This window comes from Lithobates pipiens, unplaced genomic scaffold, assembly GCF_037356315.1.
Source record: "Lithobates pipiens isolate NorthernLeopardFrog02 unplaced genomic scaffold, aLitPip1_a1.2 Scaffold_93, whole genome shotgun sequence".
In the NCBI taxonomy this organism is placed as follows: Eukaryota; Metazoa; Chordata; class Amphibia; order Anura; family Ranidae; genus Lithobates; species Lithobates pipiens.
This window is the reverse complement of record NW_027507916.1, coordinates 438,679-444,748: the sequence shown is the minus strand read 5'-3', so window position 1 is coordinate 444,748 and position 6,070 is coordinate 438,679. Positions and strand designations below refer to the sequence as shown.

General features: G+C 50.7%; 1 non-coding gene across 1 annotated transcript; it reads left to right on the top strand.

The window, feature by feature from the left end:
• The first annotated feature begins 1,823 nt into the window (after positions 1–1,823).
• TRNAG-UCC (transfer RNA glycine (anticodon UCC)) lies at positions 1,824–1,895 on the top strand. The gene has a single exon. It is a non-coding gene; the product is annotated as a tRNA-Gly (tRNA).
• The last annotated feature ends 4,175 nt before the right edge of the window (positions 1,896–6,070 follow it).

The window sequence follows — 6,070 nt, the reverse complement described above, 5'->3', positions numbered from 1 at the left end:
GACCACCTTATATAAATGGACATTTGGGGAATTGGCATAAACTGATCAGTACTAGAAAACTGAGGGACGTCTTTAATGTAGATGGAAGGCCATAGTCGTGTGTAACATTCTGTAATATCTCTTCTTTTTCTCTTTCCACAGAGCTAGTCCAGTCAAGTGGCCCATTGAACCACTGAATCAGCTCACTGAGGGCTCCATTCAAAGCAGAAGAACCAAAATGCAATGCAGGCCCATTAGGGGCACCAGGGCCCCGCCCCCTCTCTCCTCTCCACCCCTTATATGTATCGTGCTGCAATTCACCTGCTGCCTGACCCACCACTAAGATGGGGTAAGTGGCAGGCATGCAGCAGGCGGGTGTCCTCCCAGATCAGTCCGCACCACTGACCGGGGGGTCTAGGAGGTGGCTGTGTGTCTGTGCTGCTGGCCGTGCATGCCGGAGGGGGTGATTGGTTGGGAAAGTGCACTGGTGGGGGGGAGGGTGTTAGATAAGTCTGCTGGTGGGGGGGAGGGTGTTAGATAAGTCCGCTGGTGGGGGGGAGGGTGTTAGATCAGTCCGCTGGTGGGGGGGAGGGTGTTAGATAAGTCCGCTGGTGGGGGGGAAGGTGTTAGATAAGTCCGCTGGTGGGGAGGAGGGTGTTAGATCAGTCCGCTGGTGGGGGGGAGGGTGTTAGATAAGTCCGCTGGTGGGGGGGAGGGTGTTAGATAAGTAGGCTGGTGGGGGGATGGTGTTAGATAAGTCCGCTGGTGGGGGGGAGGGTGTTAGATAAGTCCGCTGGTGGGGGGGAGGGTGTTAGATAAGCCCGCTGGAGGGGGGAGGGAGTTAGATAACTTCGCTGGTGGGGGGGGTGTTAGATAAGTAGGCTGGTGGGGGGGAGGGAGTTAGATAAGTCCGCTGGTGGGGGGGAGGGTGTTAGATAAGTCCGCTGGTGGGGGGGAGGGTGTTAGATAAGCCCGCTGGAGGGGGGGAGGGAGTTAGATAAGTTCGCTGGTGGGGGGGGTGTTAGATAAGTAGGCTGGTGGGGGGGAGGGTGTTAGATAAGTCCGCTGGTGGGGGGGAGGGTGTTAGATAAGTCCACTGGGGAGTAGGGTGTTAGATAAGTAGGCTGGTGGGGGGGAGGGTGTTAGATAAGTCCGCTGGTGGGGGGGAGGGTGTTAGATAAGTCCACTGGGGAGTAGGGTGTTAGATAAGTCCGCTGGTGGGGGGGAGGGAGTTAGATAAGTCCGCTGGTGGGGGGAGGGTGTTAGATAAGTTCGCTGGTGGGGGGGAGGGTGTTAGATAAGTCCGCTGGCCCAGCCCGCCCCTGTTGGGGGAGGTGCATGCTCACCCCCTCTTTCCTGGCCTGCCAGGCTGGGTGCACGGATGGGGGTCTGGTATAGATTTTGGAGGTCATTTTGTTTGCATGGAGTTCCCCCTTTACAGGTGAGTAGAAATTTTTCGAATGTTGTTGAAGTTGTGCTGTGTGAACGGGAAGACACAACAAATATAAAGCAGTATTGTCAGTGGACTGTCTCCACCATCTATTAGGAGCAAGCCTTCCATTCCCAGGTGAGGTGTCCTGTCCCCGCCCCTTCAGGGTTCAGGTTGAAGATGCGGAGGAGGAGCGAGGGAGGAGGAGGAGGGGAACTTCCCTTTTTAGGTGAAGTTCCACATTAAGATGGGGCAGCACAGAGGCTTAGCGGTGAGCCTTGCAGCACTGGGGTCCTCGGCTCAAGACCTGACCAGGACACCATCTGCATGGAGTTTGCATGTTCTCCCTGTGCTTGCGTGGGTTTTCCCCGGGTACTCCGGTTTCCCCCCACACAACAAAAACATGCAACTTTTTGTGTTGGTGGTGCAGTGGTGAGCACAGCTGCTTTCCAAGCAGACGACCCGGGTTCGATTCCCGGCCAACATAATGGCCAAGATTCTCCCCAGAGACTGGAATTATATATGGAGTGCAGATTAGCGATGGGATAAAATGTAAAGGAATGAAGTGAATGTCGTGGGTTTGTATGGATTTTATTACACACCTTAGAATAGATTTCTTGCAGGTAGGTGTGATTGTTGTGTATTCTCAGTGTCAGCCAGTAGGTGGAGCACTCGGCTACCTTTCAGGTATTTTCTAGGCTCTTCTTCACAACTTTGCTGAAGAAAGGCCGGCTATGTACTATATACAGTGGGGGAAAAAACACCTACCAACCAACAATAACCCTCCCCCCACAGACTGGCTCCAGTAGGTGCTCATGTGGTACACAGATCAGTCCTGACAATGTAAGAAGGTTCTCCTAACGACAACTCGTTATGTGTATAGAAGACGCCTGTCCACAGAATCCCTTCCCTCCAATCCTCACCATCATGGGGAAGACCAAAGAGCTGTCAGAGGACGTCGGGGAGAAGATTGGAGACCTGCACAAGGCTGGAATGGGCTACAAGACCATCAGCAAGAAGCTTGGTGAGATGAAGAAGACAACTGTTGGAGAGATTATTCACGAATGGAAGAAATACAAAATAACCATCAATCGCCCTCAATCTGGAGCTCCATGGAAGATTTCACCTTCATGGGGTGAGGATGGTCATGAGAAAAGTGAGGGATCCGCCCAGAACTACACAGGGGGGAGCTTGTGAATAGGGATGAGCCGAACACCCCCCTGTTCGGTTCGCACCAGAACCTGCGAACAGACCTAAACTTCGTGTGAACTTTAGAACCCTATTAAAGTCTATGGGACTCCAACGTTCACAATCTAAAGCGCTAATTTTAAAAGCTTATATGCAGGTTACTGTCCTAAAAAGTGTTAGGGGACCCGGGTCCTGCCCCAGGGGACATGGATCAATGCAAAAAAAAGTTTTAAAAACGGCTGTTTTTTCAGGAGCGGTGATTTTAATAATGATTAAAGTGAAACAATAAAAGTGTAATATTCCTTTAAAGAGGAAGTAAACCCTGATGAGTTTACTTCCTCTTTTTTTCCCTGCAAAGGTAAAGCATAATGGACTACTATGCATCGCATCACATCGCATCGCAGCCCATTATGTGTCACGTACCTGACACAGGAGCCAGCGAAGTCACCGCTGTCCCCTGTAGTCCGCCGCATCCATCTTGCTTGTCGCGTCTCGCAGCTCCGCCGAATGACAGCGGCGAAGCCGCGATGACGTCACTCCCGCGCATGCGCATGGGAGTGGCGTCTCGCAGCTCCGCCTCTGTCATTCGGCGAAGCCGCGATGACGTCACTCCCGTGCATGCGCACGGGAGTCGACAAATGCGGCAGCTCCATTCTTGGAACTGCCGCGTTCAGTGCGCCTGCGCGCCGCTGTCTACGGCGCATGCGCCGTAGACAGCGGTGCCCGTTTTCGGGCAAATATCTCCTAAACCATATAGGTTTAGGAGATATTTCTTGGACCTACAGGTAAGCCTTAATCTAGGCTTACCTGTAGGTCAAAGTGGTTTGTAAGGGTTTACTTCCTCTTTAAATCTCGTACCTGGGGGGTGTCTATAGTATGCCTGTGAAGGGGCGCATGTTTCCCGTGCTTAGAACTGTCCCTGCACAAAGTGTCATTTGTAGTGATGGCCGAACGGTTCGCCCGGCGGTCGTTTCGCGGCGAATTTCCGACTTTCGCCGTCCGCGGGTTCGAACGCCTTTTTCCGTCGTTCGCCCCGGCGGACTTACGTGTTTAATGTATACAAGAACTTTAACCTTTCGTGACACGTTTATCATGTGTTACAGGACAACCAATTGAGACATGACAGCTCATGGACACTTGGACATTCCCCCTAACCTATAAATACACCCGATCCGGTGGCCATTTTACATTCTTTCTTCTGTCACTGTAGGGAAAGGATCCTGTGTGGAGTAGGGACAGAGAAAACGCTAGCTATTTGGTACACAAAAGTTCTTTTCAGGACTGGTATAGGTGTTAGGTCAGCAGCCTGAGTTTCTTTTGTCAGTTTAGATAAAGGGACAGAGCGCTGTATGCTGCTATTTTAGGGACAGCTCAGCCAGATTAGTCTTTCTTCATCATCATCATCATCATCATCATTAGCTGTTACTATCAGGTCCACAAAAGAGCTGTTCCAGCTAATCGTTCCAGCCTACTCTTTTTTGCCAATTTGTATAGGGACAGGCAGGAAGCAGTGTGTCAGGCAGTGAGGATAATTTTAAAGACTTGCTGTTACTATTAGTTCCACAAAGGTTCTTTTCAGGACTGGTATCAGTGGTACGGTAATAGGCTTGTACACGTATAATATTCTTTCTTCCAAATATAGAAAGAATATTATACTTGACTGCTGCCCTTCTGCTGCAGTCTGCTAATCATTCACAACTCACTTGTTCCACAAAGCTCTTTATCAGGACTGGTAACTTGGTCTGTCTAGGGTGCTACGGTACATAGGCTTGGGTGCGGTACAGTCTGCTGTTCTGTAAGGACCGCTATCGGTCCACAATACATAGGGTTGCCGTGCACTACTGCTGACCGCTGCCCTATACTGCAGCAGTCCTTCATTGGTATAGGGACTGACGTACAGTCTGCTAATCACTAACACACAACCTGCTTGGTCCACAAAAGTTCTTATAAGGACTGGTAACTTGGTATAGGGTGCTACGGTACATAGGCCTGAGTGCGTTACAGTCTGCTGTTCTGTAAGGACCGCTATCGGTCCACAATACATAGGGTTGCCGTGCACTACTGCTGACCGCTGCCCTATACTGCAGCAGTCCTTCAGCGGTATAGGGACTGACGCACAGTCTGCTAAACACTAACACACAACCTGCTTGGTCCACAAAAGTTTTTATAAGGACTGGTAACTTGGTATAGGGTGCTACGGTACATAGGCCTGAGTGCAGTACAGTCTGCTGTTCTGTAAGGACCGCTATCGGTCCACAATACATAGGGTTGCCGTGCACTACTGCTGACCGCTGCCCTATACTGCAGCAGTCCTTCATTGGTATAGGGACTGACGTACAGTCTGCTAATCACTAACACACAACCTGCTTGGTCCACAAAAGTTCTTATAAGGACTGGTAACTTGGTATAGGGTGCTACGGTACATAGGCCTGAGTGCGTTACAGTCTGCTGTTCTGTAAGGACCGCTATCGGTCCACAATACATAGGGTTGCCGTGCACTACTGCTGACCGCTGCCCTATACTGCAGCAGTCCTTCATTGGTATAGGGACTGACGTACAGTCTGCTAATCACTAACACACAACCTGCTTGTTCCACAAAAGTTCTTATAAGGACTGGTAACTTGGTATAGGGTGCTACGGTACATAGGCCTGAGTGCGTTACAGTCTGCTGTTCTGTAAGGACCGCTATCGGTCCACAATACATAGGGTTGCCGTGCACTACTGCTGACCGCTGCCCTATACTGCAGCAGTCCTTCATTGGTATAGGGACTGACGTACAGTCTGCTAATCACTAACACACAACCTGCTTGGTCCACAAAAGTTCTTATAAGGACTGGTAACTTGGTATAGGGTGCTACGGTACATAGGCCTGAGTGCGTTACAGTCTGCTGTTCTGTAAGGACCGCTATCGGTCCACAATACATAGGGTTGCCGTGCACTACTGCTGACCGCTGCCCTATACTGCAGCAGTCCTTCAGCGGTATAGGGACTGACGCACAGTCTGCTAAACACTAACACACAACCTGCTTGGTCCACAAAAGTTTTTATAAGGACTGGTAACTTGGTATAGGGTGCTACGGTACATAGGCCTGAGTGCGTTACAGTCTGCTGTTCTGTAAGGACCGCTATCGGTCCACAATACATAGGGTTGCCGTGCACTACTGCTGACCGCTGCCCTATACTGCAGCAGTCCTTCATTGGTATAGGGACTGACGTACAGTCTGCTAATCACTAACACACAACCTGCTTGGTCCACAAAAGTTCTTATAAGGACTGGTAACTTGGTATAGGGTGCTACGGTACATAGGCCTGAGTGCGTTACAGTCTGCTGTTCTGTAAGGACCGCTATCGGTCCACAATACATAGGGTTGCCGTGCACTACTGCTGACCGCTGCCCTATACTGCAGCAGTCCTTCAGCGGTATAGGGACTGACGCACAGTCTGCTAAACACTAACACACAACCTGCTTGGTCC